This window comes from Trichoplusia ni, chromosome 4 (genome assembly GCF_003590095.1).
Source record: "Trichoplusia ni isolate ovarian cell line Hi5 chromosome 4, tn1, whole genome shotgun sequence".
Taxonomy (NCBI): domain Eukaryota; kingdom Metazoa; phylum Arthropoda; class Insecta; order Lepidoptera; family Noctuidae; genus Trichoplusia; species Trichoplusia ni.
The window spans coordinates 15323193-15342574 of record NC_039481.1 but is presented as its reverse complement, the minus strand read 5'-3'; the positions used below and the strand labels follow the sequence as shown (position 1 = coordinate 15342574).

At 36.0% G+C, this 19382-nt stretch overlaps 1 protein-coding gene across 1 annotated transcript in view; it reads left to right on the top strand.

Moving 5' to 3' along the window:
* LOC113493174 (myosin-VIIa) overlaps window positions 1–19382 on the top strand; it is a 40954-nt gene continuing 21572 nt past the window's right edge. The window contains exon 1 of the mRNA XM_026871012.1: window positions 1–303. The gene's annotated coding sequence lies outside the window, so the exon portion shown is untranslated. The remainder of the gene's footprint in view (window positions 304–19382) is intronic.

Sequence of the window (19382 nt, the reverse complement as noted above, 5' to 3'; positions counted from 1 at the left end):
AGATGGCGGCGGGCTCGGTCGGCGCAGCAGGCGGGCCGGTCCGCGGGCTGTCGACGGGCGACACGCAAGCGCAACAGGTAGGTTAAGATTCACGGTCCGTCGCATTTGCTGGTCCTATGCGCACGACGCGGCCCTCGCGTACAACCACACGAACCGCGACCGACGAAATGTACGGGGATCATCGGTGATCGGGTGAAGTGATCGTATTATAGTGATAGTTCAACAACTAGTGCTTGTGTCTGTGATATGACGAGGACCAGCTCCGGCGTTTGACCGAGCAGCACTCAGCAGCGGATCTTAACGGTAAATTTTGGTTAACGTGACAATATGACCTGAGTGTTTACTAGTCAGGTGATAGCGCATAACTATGCATCCAGTCTGTGATTAGATCTGATGAATGTTGATTAATTTAAACGGGTACAGTCGCACGCGCATTGTTCCACATTCGAACGCGAGAACTCGCTGGATTTCTTCCACGTAGCCCGTAGCGGTGTTTACACGTGAATTATGACACCTGTATCGGATGAGTTCGTGTTGCCGACTCTAATCACAACATTTAATAAGTTTTCTCAAATAAACTCGGTTAGTTCTGTATTATTCGCTGTTTACCATGGATAGTATTTACCGTTGCAAAAGAAAGTAGGATCAGCAAATATGTAAGTAAAATTATTTTCGCTGTTCAATCGATTCGATCGCACGAGAATCTTATTGGATTATAATTGACACTTAAGTTATGAGTCACGTTAATGAATAGTTGGTGATTGATGTTTTATTCACTCAAGATTCACATTAATTAATGAACCGGGCGCATTAGTATACACATCGGATATTTCACAACCACAGTGCAACCGTTAGACGCGCCTCGTAATAATATGTTAATCTTTTTGGAGGTATTCTGATATTAAACGGTCATGTTATCGGAATCTTTTGAACCTCAGTGGCGGTTAACGACAAACTCATTAGTAAACATTTCTAGCGCGTCGTGAGTCAGTCATCAGCAGTCCAGCATTCTGAATAAACATCAGTTTACATACATACCAATATGAGATGAAAATGAAACTTGTCGTATATGAAGCTATCTCGTTGTTTTTACTTGCAGACTTGTCGATAAGCGCGCTTCTCCAAAGAACAATGGCGAATAAAGTTCCCATAGAAAGTTGTAAACAATATTGATCTCTAATTTGTATTGATTGTCTATTTACATCGTCGACATAGTTACCATGTCACGACATGTACCCTTCAATTCAATAATATTTGGAACTATTCTTTATACCTATTTTGTTTTAAAATCGGAAAGAAAAATATCCAATTTTCTAGATCGGTTTTCTTCGTAAAATGAAACGTGTAAAAAGTCGTTAGTGGCTATTAAATAACTGTATAGCTATCACAAACTAGTGATAACTATACAGAATCAATTCAAATACAAAACTATATCTTTTATTGAGATGAGAGTTCCTCGCAGTAAAAACTCATTTTGTTACTGTATTAGCAAATATTTTCTGTGTGAGTTTGACGAGGAGCGTTTTCTCTGTGGACCCGTAGCTAAGCTAACAACTAAAAGTATGTGTACTTCCTACAAATATTATAAATAAATTCGTTCTGTTTCATGTCTTGGTCCTGCTTAGAAACTGCCCAAATAGCCTCTTTTATGCTTTGACAACAGATGCTCTAAGTATGATCATAGGGTAAAAAAAAAGAAACATACCAATAGAGGCTGTGGCGATTTCACTTCTTGAGAAAACTCTATAATAAGACTTCCTATTACATAACTGATTCTCGGACTCGTTGCAAATTACTTATTCTAACTTACATCTACATACATGAGCTTAGCCTGCAAAGAGGTTATTTAACATTTTATTGAAGAGAAAATACAAAGTCTTTTCAATTTCTGAAGCGGTTTCCGTATTCGTAAATTATCGAAAAAGAGTATCAAGATGGTCGAATGTCTTTCGAAATTCGATGACATAAAAATTAAATCGATTTTTTGTTTAATCGGAAGTATCGAGAACCTGTATCAGTCAACGACTCTGTTTAAGTATTTAGTTGTGTTTGTCTAACAATATTCCTATCCATCTATCCGGTTGTGTTTGTTGATAATACTGCATGAGACTCAACACTATTTCATACGATTGTTAATGTTATTGTCTGTTCGACACCTTCTCTGTGTGATCTCCTGTATCTAAGATCTACATGTATATTACTGTCTACTCTAGTCGATGCACTTAAAATGCGGCCCTGCCTGATGTTATTAAGGATAAACGCCTTCTTCACCCGAAGTTCTTAATTTTCAACTGCAACTTGCATTTAAATTAGCCAGAGATGCAGAAAAAGTTAAATTGATCACAAAAAAGTGGCTTATCTTCTAACAAGTAACTACCGTAGTGTGTGTACTCAAAACATGGAAATTCGTGACTTTTTATACGTGGACAAGTCACACGTACAAAGTAAAAACCTCTTTCATACACGTTAAAACAGAGTAAAAGTTACGAAAAAACATCCTTATTCATCGAAGTGACACAAAAAAATAAATAGCAGTTGTCACCGCAAACTGTTAATTTTGCTAGTTCGCGTAAATTCTAGTAATATTTCTTCGCTAATTGGCGCCCAATCGTGGTTCACTTATGACAAATTACGTTAAAATGCCAAGAATACACGGACCTTTCAAATTGAATTGCGGAATTCCATCAGCAACGAGCATAATTGTTAATAATTATAATTAAAAATGAATGTTTGGCCATCGATCCTATACAGACGGAACATGTGTCGGAACATAACATTAATATTAGCTTTTCGTAAGCATTTGATTCTTCTAAGACTAATTATTCTGTAAAACGACAACTAAAATGTTAGGCGTTGGCATGTAATAAAATATTAACAAGGCTTGACGTAACGAAGTACGTGATTGTTTAATTTCTTCCGGAAATTGTGTGACGTAACAATTAACTTCACTTTACGAGTTCCATAGTTACGTGATAGCTCCAAGTAAGAGACTTTTTGAAAAAACTCTTGTATTGAACAAAAATGTCACAGAATTTGCTATCGGAAGCCTCTAAAATGGCTTGAGAGATTTTTATGATATGTCTATACCTTTAAGTACTAAATATTGTATGATAAAATTTGATATTTAGAATTTGAAAGGACCTTCATTTGCTACGTCATCGGGGCTCGTACAAAAGACATCAACGAATTCATGATTTTGAAAATTTAATCCTTTAAACCGAATGATGATCTTAGGTAAGGCATCTTTAAGTAAAGAATAAGTTTGTGTTTTTAAAACTACATTTTTCTTTTTGAGTAATGTTTTGGGAAAGTGTTTTATTTCATGCGTGTGCATTAAAAAGGCTCAAGATTTTTCTTTTTATAAAATTCATTTTTCTATTTTCAACATACATCTTGACAGTAGGTAGCAAAATGTGCGAGTTTTTTATGTAATTATATATGAGACAGCAAAAGCCACAATTTTATTGAAAAAGCCTTTTAATTTTATTTACGCAATGGTAAAGTTTACCTTTTGCAGTGACAGTGGAAAATAATATTTAATAATATGAATCTAAAGTTCAAAAGCCTCTGCATTTTATAAATTGCGAAGTACATTATAACTTGACAAGTAAAAATTAAAAATTGCAAATATATAATTTAATGTTCGAACCGATCACGACTGCTCTGAACAACAGACGGCAGCTATTTTCTTTTATTACTTTATTATAATTTGTTTGTCAAGCGATAATGTGCCTTTTAATTGGTAACGTAAAGTTTATTTTGCAGCTGCTTGGTGTTACATTTAATTATAATTGGCGCGTAGCATTTAATAGACTCGATTGAACTTTGCATTTCGGTTTGAAACGCTCAGCCCGTGACCGACACTGAACTTGAATGTTACGTCATAGCTTTTGCAGAAATTTTATTTTATTTAACAAAAAAATGCTTTAATTTTTTTTGGTAAACATTGGTATCCTGAATATCCTTTTAAAAACTCTATTTTTGAAGGATTGAGTGTTGTGTTGTGTTTCAAGTGTGTCATTTCACGTACAAGGCTTAACAAAACTTTTTTGAGCACACAATGCAATCTGTCTATTCGCAAAGATATATTTCAAAAACGAATTCCTTGAACCTATTTTCTTTACTTCATTTATAAAAAGTCCATTTTAGGAAACAGTCCTCTTCTATGGTCCCCTTTTAAAGGAATTCCATGTTTGGTGGTACAGAGTTTATAACTATTCCCTTTTTTCTTACTCGTTCAAACAATTCACTGACATATCTTTGAAATAAGTTTTTATTTTAAAAGCTATAAGGCTGGTTTTTGCATTCCTGATCGATATGTCTTCCGTACATTAGGCAGTGAAAGTGTCGTACGCATGCCTAATGCGTTTTAATGGGTCATCTGTATGAGGTTGTCTTGCCTTGCCTTGTGTATAAAAAGAGGTTGTATTGTATTCCTAAGAATTTATTAGCAACCTCTTAGATAAATATCGGGACTTATGAGCACTTTGACAGTTGAATGGAACAAGCAGAGGTACAGCTATATAACGTATGATCGATGCTCTTTTGTTCAGCTTAAGATGAATTCGTTCGATTTGACGTCTCTGAGTACTCAAAATGTCGTAAATTCGAGATAAAGTCTTCATACTACAATTTGTATATAAAATGATGATATATTGCTGATACTATTAGAATGATAAAAAGGAGAGAAAGATGTTCTTTGATTCACAGATTCAGTAAGAGATTCATTTAAATGCTTAGAGCCTTCTAATTTGATATTCAGATATCAGCAATTTTTCCCGCGATATAACTTTCAATCTTTTTAAAAGGTACAAAAATGAACATCGCATCGTCACAAGCCTATTGTCCACAGGAAACGGTAGCCGCGCCCGGTATGTCCGTCAAAAATATCCTAATTTACAATCAGGACTAAATGCGTCTGGAATTGTAAAAAGAGTTTTTGTTTATATTGTGTCGACTTTCACTGGACCTCAGGACTACCATTTGTTATGTTAAAACACCGCTCAACTACGTGACTTGAGTGAGAAGTTCGTATTAATGCAACTTACATTTCTCCTCGACAAAATTAACTTTAACATGCTCGGTATTGTTTTTCGGTTCAATTCTTTCGTTTATATTAGTTTGTTATTTATTTTGGATGCTGATGATGTAGCTTGGCGATTTAGTGATAGCGCTACTAGTGATATGTCAGAATGGAGGAAAGAAATATGTTACGCCGACATCAAATAAAGACTGGACAAGGGCGGAGGGAAGAAGGATGTAGCTATTTTGGCCGGTTTTGAGTACTTAGAAAACGTGAAGATGGCTCTAGGTACTCAGTTTTATCATCATCATCATCCACACTTTATTTTCCCAATTGTGAGGGTGGACTTCTCATTTGACATTCTCTTTGGCCCATTTACTCCCGATCAATACTTTTATTTTATTGCTTTATTATAATTTTTTTGTCATGCGATAATGAGCCTTTTAATTTTTAACATAAAGTTATAATATTGCATCGCTTTTAATTTTACCTTAAATGTTTCTATATGAGATGTACATAATTAATATCAAAAAGCTCTGAGATTTGTTATGAAGTATTTGACCTCAATTCAAGTATACAGTATTGTATAATTTAAATTTTACATTATGAAGTCAGGAGAAGCCGTAAGACTGCTTCTCAATAACTCACGTAATGCTATGATCGATAAGCCTCGATACTAATGTCATGAACACACACCCAACAAGAATATTGTATTATCTGCATGGGTATGACCGTTTTTGTTTTCTGGATAGATATTATGTTTATGTTATTAATATAATATTCATTGATGAGGTCGACTCGTTAACTTACTGGACCACGCAATCAATTTGTATTACCCTCTTAAATTGATCTCGTTTCCTATATCTTCAAAAATAGTAATTAATTTGTATGAAGAATAACAAAGGGATACTAATTTACGTTTCGTGATGATTTAATTATGTTTTGAAAAGATATTTTCTTCTCATATTCTTCACTGAGAATACCACCGAATTTTAAAATATTTTACTATGCATAAGAACACGATTCTATTCCCAACTTATTTTTAAAAATCATGCTACCTACTTGCTCTCAATACTTGTGACTAAATACTCCTTTTATGAGATCGTCACGAACATTCTGCAGGTAGTAAGCTTGTGCGGTGACATTCTTCAGCGATAATTAGCGCGACTCGTCTGGATATGATCCGCCAGTGTAACTAGACCCCTGATTTTAGTGCGTACTTTTGTCTTTTCTCTGCTACGTGGACAGACGCGGGAGGCAGGGGGGTCAGTCTGGCTGGTCGCTGTGACAAGCTAGTGACGAGTCTCCGGTGCCTTACAAAGTCACGTCGTGAATTGTTGACATAAACCATTCTCTTCGTTTACGAGGCGATAAGAAATGTTCGCAGTGACGTGAGATCTAGTGTTGTGAGTTCTATTCTAGTTACGTGTGTGTGTGGCGACAGCATCTTGTCATCATTATGGCAATGTAATGACGATGATTGTAGGTAAGCGGAGAATTTAGTGTCATTTCATTTTTCTCAAGTCATCCATTTGATCTAGATGAAGCTGGGTCTATTCTTTAACTGGTTTATAGTTTTACTGCATCATTGCTATGAACAATTTAAGACAAACTCACACACGTATCATTTTGTTTACGAAAAAGCATCATGTTACATATTCACACATTAGAATGCTAAACGCGTGTGAACGAAAGCGAGAATAAGTGAAAAAAATAAAGGATTAAGTAATGCCTGATTTGTAAACGAGTCGTGCATTCAAAACATTGTCTCCCGCGGTTCCGGTCGTAAAGTTCTCCGTACTTGTTGGGAAAAAAATCCAATTACGTTGATATATCTTTTTGTTTCGTCCGCGGAAGAATGTGGGTCAAATGATGTGCGTCGCATGAAGTTAGTCGCGACTGACAGGCGTGCCGCTGAGCCTGCGTTGTGTCGCATATCAAACACTTTCCTATGCGCTTGCGCTTGCGCCGCTAAAAAGCGAAGTTCCCTTGTTATCTGATCGTCATGTTGGGAACTGTTTTCGTTGATGGGGGTCGCATTGTTAATTTGTTTTGGTCGGCGATGTTTCTTTTTTTACGATTCCTTTTAGGAGACAAGTAGTAAGTAAGAGAAAGAGTAATTTCTAACTAATTGGTATAATGACTGACTGACTGAGATACGTACGTAGAATTTTATTTAATATTAATTTAATGTGTTAGTTGTTTCAACTCAAACCGATTAGAAAATAATGCATAAATTAAATGGATTCAGAACAACGGTTAATATCTAGACTGGCAGTAGTAGTATGAATTAATCCGTTGACTGTAGACGATAGACGATCGAAAGCATGATCGATGATGATACTAAATCGTAAATATATGGTAATTACCGACATAATGAGCACGCGATAATTGGCGTACAATTGTGAATAATGCCAGCCGGACACGAGGGCGGGTGATACTAAAACAATAACATACAGCGACTAGATTAAAAAAAAATCCGTGTATATACTCATGTAGTGCGTACTTAAGAGAGGAATGATTCTGACGTCACGCCTTCACGTAACCAGGGCCCCAATTCCGCTATTTACAATGGCCGATGTATAAATGGAAATTGGATTTAATTTGACACAATTTTTATTCTCTTAAGCGCTGTGCCAATACAATAATTGTAAATTCAGTACGAAGCGGGACACTCTTCTCTTTAAATGAAGATAGAGAAGCTATCTATATTATCTTCGCCATTACAATGCAATTCCAATTTCCATTCATTCATCAGCAATTGTTGCATTAAGGATGCTCTTGTCATAAATTCAATAATACGACAGGACGCTAACGCCGAACGCAGAAAATGAACAGCATATTGTGATTGACGCTGGCTGGCTAGCCATCAAAAGTTATTTGACTTTGGAACGAGAAAATTTAAATGCCTTTGCATTATTCAATCCTGCGTAAATTTAACAGGAATAAAATAGATGTTTATGTTAAAAAATCCTTTTCATTACCGCCACTAAACCTGAACAAAAATGTTCAAATTTACGTCTTGAGTGCACACGTGTAGGAAGCCAATCGCGTGGTTACACTGTCAAGTAGTAACGAATTATTTACCATTTAACAAGATATAATGTTGTTAAATAATACAGCAGTTAAAATTGTTCCTCAGTAGCGGTTTTATTGTCTATTTGTAATGATACGAACGTCAATGGTCAAGAACTTACCGAGTTGTGTAATGGTATAGAATACAATAGATTCGTGGGTAATTTTCACGTCATTTAAACCATTACGAGACGGCCTAGCTAAGTTACAAACGTCAATTATGTATTCACTTTTTAAAATGACCTTAAATTAGACAGTGACAGATATAGAGAATCAACAAACAACATTTGCTGTGTAAATGTTTTTTTGTTGGTAGTTATAAGATATTTCTTGTTTTTCTAAATGTAATACGATTGCAATGTTTGTTTAAAATACATTATCAATTGCAAAATCCTATAATTAAAATTCTCGAGGAATCCGCAGGACTAAATATCAAATTACACTTTTTATTTTTTTTTAGCTTTGGGATATAGGGAAACAGGGAGAAGCGAGGATCTGGTGCAGCTAGAAGTATCCGACAGGGGGGTTCTTTACCCAGCAGTAAAACAAAGCACGCTTGATACAATAGTAAAGAGCCTTTCCTCTTTTAACACCGACAACTCCAACAAGCAGGTTATTTAAATACAATTATCGTAAACGCCCGAGAATGATAGAAAAGAAACCACTTGGCTAGGCCCCAGTCTTTACGCAGGCATTTTAATAACGTGTGATGACTTAAAAGTGTGTCGAAACATTTTTCACCTAAAATCATTTCTGCTCTCTCATGTCTTAGATACCGTTATCTTGATAAACGTGAGATTATTCAAATTATGAAGATGCGAAGATCAAATGTTGTAACAACCACACAGCTTCCACTTGGACGTGAACAGCGCCCTTATTACAAAGGCTGATGGTTCATTTTTGTTATTATTTTTATTATTATGTGGTTTGCTGTACTTTCTTAATGAAGTGCAAAGATTCGTTAGGAAACTTGTCTCGTGTGATAAGATTTGTTCAGCAAATTAGGTTATCATCATTCTTTGTTTATTTAGTTAAGTACGTTAATTTAGGTAAGTAATGTTGTCATATTTTGCCTGACACCTAAATTTGCAGCAGTCCAAACATCAAAAGTATAGTCAGTCTTTAAATATCAGATATTTTATCACAAGTATGTGAAAAACAGTTGATAGAACTCGCTATCAAAACATTGTAACAAGTGAGGACTACCTTAACTCTTGCGAGTCGAGTGATCATTACGCCATAACGCACGGGGGTTCGGCACCGATCGCACGCCTGAACGAGCGCACTTCCTAGAGGCGGTGCCGCGGCGACAGGAAGCCACTGCCACTACTGCCCAGCCGCGTGTGAATGCGCCTTCCGACGATTGAATGCACAAACATCGATGTTTACATAATAACGACACTTTTGCGACATGTACGCCGTACGCACTCTTGCAATGATAATTGGATATTGATAGCCACTGTTCACGTTTTAGCAACACGTAATAGCGACTAGACTTCACTTTTATTTTTCTTTCATGTTCTGCATTTTGAACAGCTAAATTACTTGTCATTGCAAGTCTTTCCGTTTTATATACAGTGCATGAATGCAGTGAAACGGATGAGCTTGAAATAGTTGTGTATTTTTGTTTCTTAGTTTCAATATCACTTCTTCGTAGTCGATAACTTACGTATACAGTATATAAGTCCTTTGTATCCGTCCAAACAAAACTAATATAAAAGCATGAAAAGGTGTGAACGAAAAAGACGAATTAGTGAATTTAGTAGTGCAGAAAAATGAAATGAACAGCGGATAATAACCGGATTCGAGAACAGTTTACAAATGAATGTTTTGAGAGTTTTACAAACATGCGCATAGGATTTTATCGTTGGGAGACTTTTAAACAAGCACACATTACTCGCTAGGTACATGTTGTAGTCTGTTTGCAATTTTTACACTTTATTTTGTCGGTAAGGCTCAAGCTAGCAACCTAAACACCTAGCAACAGACACTTACTCCAACACTAATTTCAGTTCAAACACAGTAATGTATCTATATCTGCTAGTTTAACTTTATACCACTAATGTAGTAACAATTAGCGACCATATATATATAGAGATGAAACGAGGACATTGTGAAAAATGCTTAAGAGAATACGAAAATTGACATTTTAAGCCTTCTTTCATTCATTCATGAGCCATTGTAAATAGCAGAATTGGGGCCCTGTGGAGTATAGTCACAGTCAATAGTACGATGTTGTATAGTCCCGTAGTGTAAACCTAGCATAAGGTAGTTCACAACGGTCGGGGGCCAAGCTCGCTCACCCGCGACCGGCAGGTGGCGGGTCACGGCCCGGCCAGCGCCTGCGCAGTAAACGTCACGCGAATACCTAACTGCACAATACACTAAACGTATGTACACTTGTATAGTCATTGTCAAACGTACTCTTTACCCATGGCATGGCTTTACAAATGGCTTAGCGATGGATCGGGTATTTTACTTCCATTAAGCACATGACCATTCTATTGCCCATGAGATTCTAGGCTTAACGCAGATTTAATAAGCTGTCAATTGTATTGGTTGGTTGTGAAAGCCGGTGAAAGTTAAATTTTTTGTAAATTCTGAAGCCGCTTCACAAAATTAACTAAACTGTGCCCGATGACAGTGAAGCCAAATAAAAAACCGTTGCATAAGAATTTCATCCATTTGGCTTCGTAAAAGCCAAAAAATTAACAATCTAGAAATGTAATAAATATCATGTTTAATTTATTAGATAAATATTGGAACATAAATCAACATGTTATTTAGTTTTCTTCGTTCACTAAATTCATAATTTTATTGACTTGTTACACTCGATTTATTTGTATTTTCCATTTAGTTGACGTAGCACGAATAAATACTTTATCGACTAATGTTTAAAGATGTTTTTAATCAATACTTCTGCATCGTTCAGAATCTATTTAAAGTTTTTTGTCATTTAGCTGTTCTACACCTGGTTCTGGTTAACCTACTTACATAAAAATATATATAGTTATAGTTATGTAAGTATAGTTTTTTGTCTGTCTATGTTATTATTATGTTCATCTATACTAATATATAAAGCCGAAAAGTTTGTTTGTTTGTTTGAACGCGCTAATCTCAGGAACTACTGGTCCAAATTGAAAAATTCTTTTTGTATTGAATAGACCATTCATCGAGGAAGGCTTTAGGCTACAAATGCACGCTGCGACTAATAGGAGCGAAGATACAATGGAAAATGTGAAAAAAAAACAGGGCTGGTATAAATCATAACTTGTATTTTATACCCACGGGGACGAAGTCGCGGGCAACAGCTAGTATTTCATAACGTAGCACCATTGTGCAAGCCCATCATTAGGGTTAAGTTGAGCCTGAAACTGGATAAAACTTAAAAACCTACACAAGAAAAATACATCTACGGAATTCGTGAATTAAACTATTGGGATCTATTCCTCATATCTGTTTTAGTCTGCCCAGCATAGAGAGATTACAAGCATGCTCAACGCCGCGTCGCATCACTTTATAATTAAAGACTTCAGACAGGTCTGAACCTAGACAGTCGATCCCCAAAAGACCAAAACATACACAAAAATAAGTATAGAATATACCAAATTAGTGAACCGAACTAAACTATCCATAAGAGAAAGAACCATCAGCATTAATTCCGTTTAAGTCCGTTCAGTAAACAGAGATTTCAAGCATACTCAACTTTTTATCTACATCATAGCTTGTCTTGTCCCGTTGCAAGTGCATTTCGCTATCGCTTCGTAGACCTGTATTCCGCGTAACGTGCATGCCACAGCTGTCGCGCCTGTACCAGTGCGGGGCAATCTATTGGAGTTATCATGTTAAGGAGAAACGGGAACGGTGACTGTTTCCGACTGCGTTCCGGGGCATACGCGTGTTCAAGTCGATTTTGTAGCGGTATGGAAATTGTTCTTTAATCGTAATCAAACGTTACTAGGTGTTCTGATTCAGAATTTTGCAAGATTATTTGGAGATTATTAGAGATCTACTGTTAAGAAAATGTTATTCAAAGACTCAACTTTTCTGTCAACGTTGTCTTATAATATGACGTCTAAGCGTGACTTACCGTAAACATGAGACAACTAGTCTATTTAGCTGACCCAGCAAACGTTATTTGTTATAACGGCAATTGTTATAAATGATAATACAATTGTTGTATGTATTTTTAATGCCACATTATAAAAAAAATAAAAACAAACAATTTCGACCAAAAAATAAAATATATTTTTTTTTAGTGTGATCAGCCCTTATCACTTAGGGGTATGAAAAATAGATGTTGTTCTATTCTCAGACCTACTCAATAGGTATACAAAATTTCATAAAAATCGCTTCGGAGGAGTACGGTAACTAACATCGCGACACGGGAATTTTATATATTAGATATGTTTTCTATAGGCTTTCTCTCTTCAAATGTAAAATTAAAACAAACCTGTGTCTCGTTTTCGGAAAAATCAAAATGGACCAAATCAATTATTTGTAAAACATAGGCACACAGACTATTTGTAGTTAGCGACTCAAAATGAACATCATTAACAGAAACGATTGCTAACATGGAACAATTTTATGATCAAAGAATATCACAAATACGTAACTGGTATTTAGTCCGTACGGTAACAGGTACTTCATGCATTCCTCTAATGTAGTTAGTATAACATAAACTGCAAGTCATTGTTACGGTACATTGTACAATACTTGAAATGTCTTCGTTAGCTATAGTGATGCCACGGCAATTGTTAAAGTACGACTTGATTGGATATAATCACAAAAATAGTAGGTAATGGTCATTTGATCGATTGGGTTATACTTCCAAGCGTACAGGGGAGTGATGACCAACATAATTGGTGATATGTTATTTTAAGTAACACATGATTCTTTTCATCAGCAAATAATGGCACAAAAAACTGTCAATCTTATTCGAAGTTTCTAGATATATGTATTTTATCCGTAACACGTTACATAATAAAAGAATTGAAAATGAGAAAAGTAACAGTTTAGTATAATTTTGTGCGATTTTCCAACTTTTCGGTATTTTTTGTGATACCTACTGAGGGTTCCGAAAAAACAAATCAGTTAGTTAACAAATGAATGAGATTCGGGTACGGAACTCTAATTAGTTCCATCTTCAAAATGTCGATGTTTTGACAAAGATAAAAAGCTTTTTACCCTAATCCGCGTGTCATTGCTTATCGATTACGTAATCCTGTAATCCCTTTAGGGCTACACAACGCCTGATGTTACATGATTGTTCTAATTTTATGCTTGGGTGCAGAATACTCTGCGTCAGGATAGTTAACATATAGGTAATCGCATAGTAATGTCTATAAAAATGCATTTCCTGGAAATTCGTTTACTTAGTTGTTAATAACGCGCCAGTGTTGAAACACATTGACTGCCAAGTATGGCGTGAAAAGGATCAAAACATACGTATATGACTAATCTGAATGTTTTTGACATCAACATCGAAAAGAATGGCTAAGACCTATAGAAGGAGATACAGCTTCGAGTCCGATTTTTTCCTTGCATTAATTGCAGTATTTAATTGCAAATCTTCTCATGAAATTCTACCAAATAACCAGCGTGCAAAGGGAGTTTTAACGATTAGACCAGACTTGACGTTACCAGCGTGTAATATTTGATTGGCAATCAAACGCTATCTATTATTTTACTCTTATCAGTTGCGTGTGTCCACAACCTGCCAGTTGCGTCCCTTTTCCGTTAGATAGCGGGCGATCTCAGGTGACAAATATGGTACTTGCAAAACGAGTGTTACTACAGTTTAGTGTCTATAGTTTCTTAGAAATCTCCACGCTAACTGGATACTAGTCTGTTGAAGTATGTGTGTGAAATACTTGAGTGCTTTTGCTATGTGATGTTATGTGATTCTCGCCTAGCGGTTTGTAAGTGGAGTAAAATAATTGTTTACACATAAAACTGTGTAGAGTCGAGTGTTTTTGTTTGAAGCTGTCAGAAGTTTTATCAAATAAGGGTATGAAGGTCCATGTTTAGGGTCTTAAATGGTCCATTTCTTATTGCTGCTGTTAATCTAGTTATTTTGCGCTCATATACTTAGTCTTTCTTACGCGAAGATGGTATATCTACACATAAGAAAGAAGGTTCTACATTCCCGACACCGTTTTGCTCTTAGTTTTTTGTTAAACTACTCCCACAAGAAGATATTTTTTTGTGTCTTCACAAATATTCAAGTCAGATAAAAGACACCAGAGACATAAGCTTTCGTGGATCACACAAATGCTTTTTATACACAGAGATTGGACCCGAGACACGTCGCGCATAATGGGTCTGGCTTCTTGACTTATACCACTCGGCTATCCGTGTAGTCTAGATCGAGGCCTTAATCATGAAGAAAACAAAACTTTCTTTACACGGGTAAGTTACGCACGTAGACTCTTTTCTGGAGAACTCATTTTTCTGTCAATACTTTTTTTTGTTTACTTATAAGAAATTCGCGTAGCAAGGAATATGAGAACTGTCACGCATACCATCATACGGCGCATCAACTATAGTACAAGTTACAATGTTGTCTGTCTGATATTACCGTTGACTTGACAGTTGTATGTAATGCTGTGTCCTAGATAGAAAACCAGCTTTAGTCACATTACTGTTTATCATTAAGATTAAGTGTCCTGTGTAGGTGCTGTGCAAACATGACGGCACCCAAGCTGTTTGCGAGATATTCTCTCATACCAATTGCAAAACGCTTTTGTACTTGTATCGGCGTACCTCCTTAAGTTTATGGTTTAAAGTGGTTTTCATAATGATAGCAGTTCGAAATGAAGTCATTAAAAATGAATCTATAATGCTTTGCATGCTTCTAGATGCCTTATCTTAGACACTGATCCATTAATCTTTAGTATAATCTAAACACAGCAATAATTACTTCGACAGATTAATCTGCAGGGCTTTCTGATATAGGTACTCCGGTGTTGCAGTCAGGGCTTACTTCCATTATAAATCTTAGGGACTATGTATAGTGAAACAACAGTTGTGGAATGAAGAGACATGCCGCTCTTGACCGCCTAGCGCGCTTCTATAACAACAAAACAGTAGGCACACTATTTAAGAAAATCGGTCCAGTGGAAGCCGGACTCCAACACTAAGGATCCCATATAAATTGGCATTTTAGCATTTGTTGTTTCTAGTTATGACGGTTTCTAAGATACAGGCTGATGATTTGCCGACGCGACGGACAGAAAGTAGTACGTCAGTAATACGGGTCCGTCTTTACACGTTGGATACGGCACCCTAATAAGGTATTAGAATCCGTTAAATCAAACCTCTTTATGAAGCAAGCCAGAGGTAATCGTCCTTGTGACGTAGCGTCCATACAATAGTGAAGGGGTATCAATAGCCGAAGCGATCGGAGTTCACATCGGCATTGTCCCGCGAGATGAACGCCCGTCAGATAAAGGACTTCCGCCGCTTAGTTCCGCCGCGCGATCACACGTGAGCTTGCGCCGTTACGACGAATAGTATGGATAGAGCGCTTTGTGTACTATCTGATCCCTAGGAAAGGGAAGGGTCTGGGTCTGACACTTAAAATCTGACTCCCTCATAAAGATGGAGGTTAAGAAACGGTTGTTACTGGTCATACATTTGTTTAGGGTTACAAAGCCACATATTTTTTTTCACCCTTTCTACAATCGATTTGTTTATCTCTATCCTATTTGTACGGCATCCTTAGTGTCGCGAGCCCTACTCGTGCTTGACCGGCTTTCATACAATATTAAGGCATTTTACAAGTCATAAGTACTGACAGGTCAGTAATCACTTAACTCTGAATTGTTTTGTTCAACAACGCCAGAAACCCAGAGCAAACCATAGCAGTACTTTATAAGATTTGTTAAATTGATACCCACTGTATTTACACAAACTTCGTAAATATTTCAAATATCAGTATTTTAATTAACACTGATATCTAAATGTTCTTAATAATCAAAAAGTTTGGTAATAAATAAAGTATCTAAATCACCTCTTGTCCGCTACTTTTCAATGGCGGCGCGCGACGCTATTACAGCGATCTATGCGCGCACGCAGCCCGCTTATTAAGCTCAGCTGCGCATGCGCCGGAGTTGTGCACGATCCGCGTATTATAATGTCATCTACAGCTTTTAAAGTACGGTTATTATAACAAATGAGACGGGTACCCGTGTAAATACACGTACATGTTAGCTTTCCGATGTTTGAGTAGTATTTAGATTTGTAGAAAACTGTGACTTATGAACTTACATATATTGTGATTTGATATTTTATGCACTTGTAAAGATTGTGACTATACATTAAATACCTATTGGTATTATTCCGTTTTGATCTAACAGGAAAAGTGTTGTCATGTCAAACTTTATTTCTTTTGACTTTGCGTATTTATTTCTTTAAATTAAAAGATAAGTTAGTAAAAAAGAGGCAGGGAGACTGGAAAATATAGTATTCATGCAAATATAATGAAGTTCCTGAATGTGAAATAAAGAATTGGCTGTATTACTTAAGCGTGTATTAAATGTTTTAATAATGACTTAGTATGACGATGTTAGGACACCGGATGTTTTCGAAAGAGAAATCCAACGTCATTGTAATCGTACATTTAGCAACAGTAGGTTATTGACTTACACGAAATATACGATTAATGGCTTGGGAAAGTTCGGAAGGTAATAAAAAGACAAAAAAAAATGTGCTAGAATCTTTCTATCTAAGTTAGAGAAATCACCTACGTAGACAGACAACTTACTGTTTCCTACATACTGCCCTTTATAGTGAGGTTAAACCGGGATAGCCTTTTTGAATTGTCTTTTTTTCGAATTGGATGTAAATATATTTTTTCCTTTTAATGAAAATACTCGAAAATTCCAGCTGTCGCACAAGTGATAATGCATTTCCACAGAAAATAAAAGAGAAGGCGTTGCCAAAGGTAAGCTTAGAACTTTAGACGTGAACTAAACGCCCTCGGATTTAAAGCCATAAAACTGAATGCATTTCCATAAGCCTCTGTTAACAATGCGGCGTACTAATAAGAACAATGGATCACTTCGCACCTGCTCTGTATTAGGGCTACCAGTTCATTCAAACATTAGCACGGTTTAAATTCTAACCTACATACTTGCAGCTTTTTTATATGTCTTATTTTCCCTACTACATTTTTTTCCTATTGGGAATGGCTTAAAATATGTTTATTTCGAGTTTATTGTAATTCAAAAGGTAAATTTGAATTTAAAAACGATTTTAATTATTATTGTTCGAGTAATCAAAACATATCGCGATATTTGAGAGTTGCGCTACGAGTTAACACAGTGAAACTTAAACGAGATATAATTGCGAATACGATTCAGAAATCAGGTTCTTTTTAATTGGTATACAGAATAACATATTCCCAAAACAAGGCAACTACAATCATCACTTTATTAATTACTTTAAATAAAAAGGTGTAAGTGGTAGCCCTACTTCAATTTCCAATCACTCGCAAGTTGTTTGAAGTTACGAACCTATTGACTCTGTTGTTCCACACCACTTAATTTGCAGGGCACCTACGCTTTGAGTTTATACAAAAGCCTTTTTACGCATTTGAAAATGAATTGGCTGAGGGCTTTTATTTTAAAAGCTTTATTTAGCATCCATGGCTTTAAAGAAAAGGTGTTCTTAGCTGTTCATACAATCGACTGCCCGTTAATATTTTATTCGACTAAATGTACGACGAGTAGGTACGTGATTTAATCGTTGGCTTGAATGACTGCTCATTCGATATGAATTATACATATTTAATACAAATAAATCTTATTTCTAAAATCTAGCACATCCAAATCTGTCAACCCACCCACACTAATGACGGAATTCACAATGTAGAGCAACTTATAAACCAGATGTCGTAACATGTTCAAAATTATCATGTTTCCTTAACCGGAGAGAATTTTGGCCACTACAACGGCGAAATCTTGAATCTCATAAACTTGGCTATCCCTACAAAAAACAAGTTAGCCCATCCTTCATCTCAATGGGCCCGCATACGTATCTTCATTTGCAAAGTGCTTGGATATAGAACAATGCACTCTATAAGAGCGTCCAAAGCAAAACAATAGAGGATCGTTGCAGAGAACAATTCGGATCTCGTGACTTATGGAGTTGCGGCTGACTGATAAGAAGCGAGGACGTACTCCAGTATTGTATTTGCTACCTAATGCATTGAAATAGCAGAGGAACAAGTGTATTGGTTGCTACGCTTACTTATTGCGCAAAAATATAGAGCCTCACCAACTCTGTTTCCCCTATGTCAGCCGTAAATGGAGGGATACATTTATTATATAATTGAAATATTGACAAACCGCTTTTTTTTCTTTAGTGTTTTTGGAAAATATGGACCGTTGATGTTTCTTTTACTAATTTTCTCTGTCCGTTTGTAGGATAATCTGTAGGAATACTCTGGTCCCTGTCTCTTGTTGGAAGGTATATATTATTTACGTTTATTTTCTTCGAAACGCAAGGCTTAACAAAGTAGATAAAATGTTCTAATTATGCGTTATTAAAGGTTACCCACTCCCTTGACATTTCATAATTACTGCCTTACCTTTCCTTATTCTGAATGAACACTATTTCATTTGCAATATTTCTGTTTATTCAACAGTAATTAGGGACTGGTAAGGCCAGATAAAGCTAAATATGGGCCTTTTAATAGAGTTTATTACATCCATGCATACTTAGTTAGGCAAAATTTGTTGATTCTAATTAATTTTGACTCTAGCCGGTAAACTACAAATTTTATTAGTTTGCAAGTTACACTAGCTTTTCGGTTTACATTGTAAGGACCCATATTTATCATGGATTCTCCAATAGACATTTGACAAAAGCTCTAAGTGTCAAAAATACTGCGGCAACCAAAAAAAATACGTAGTACGTTAGTAGAATAGAAAAGGAAGTAGGTGATGATACCTACTTATGATATCGATAAAACCTTATTATTTAGCTACCATTTTAAAAATAATACTTTCTTTTATTAAATATTACAGCAGTTTTATCTAATGTTGTAACATAATAACTAAATAAAATATACACATGTGCTTTATCTCTAGGAAACATTTTAATAATGATGAGCAACGTATATAAATCTAAAAATAATTCTGACAAGCGCACGGTAAGAAATAATGACGTAATAACATGTGATTAGTACCTTTTGAATGCAACACATGCAACAACATTCGCAATACAGAAACATTAAATTTAGATAGAAATATGTGCAGCACACACGGACACAGCATCG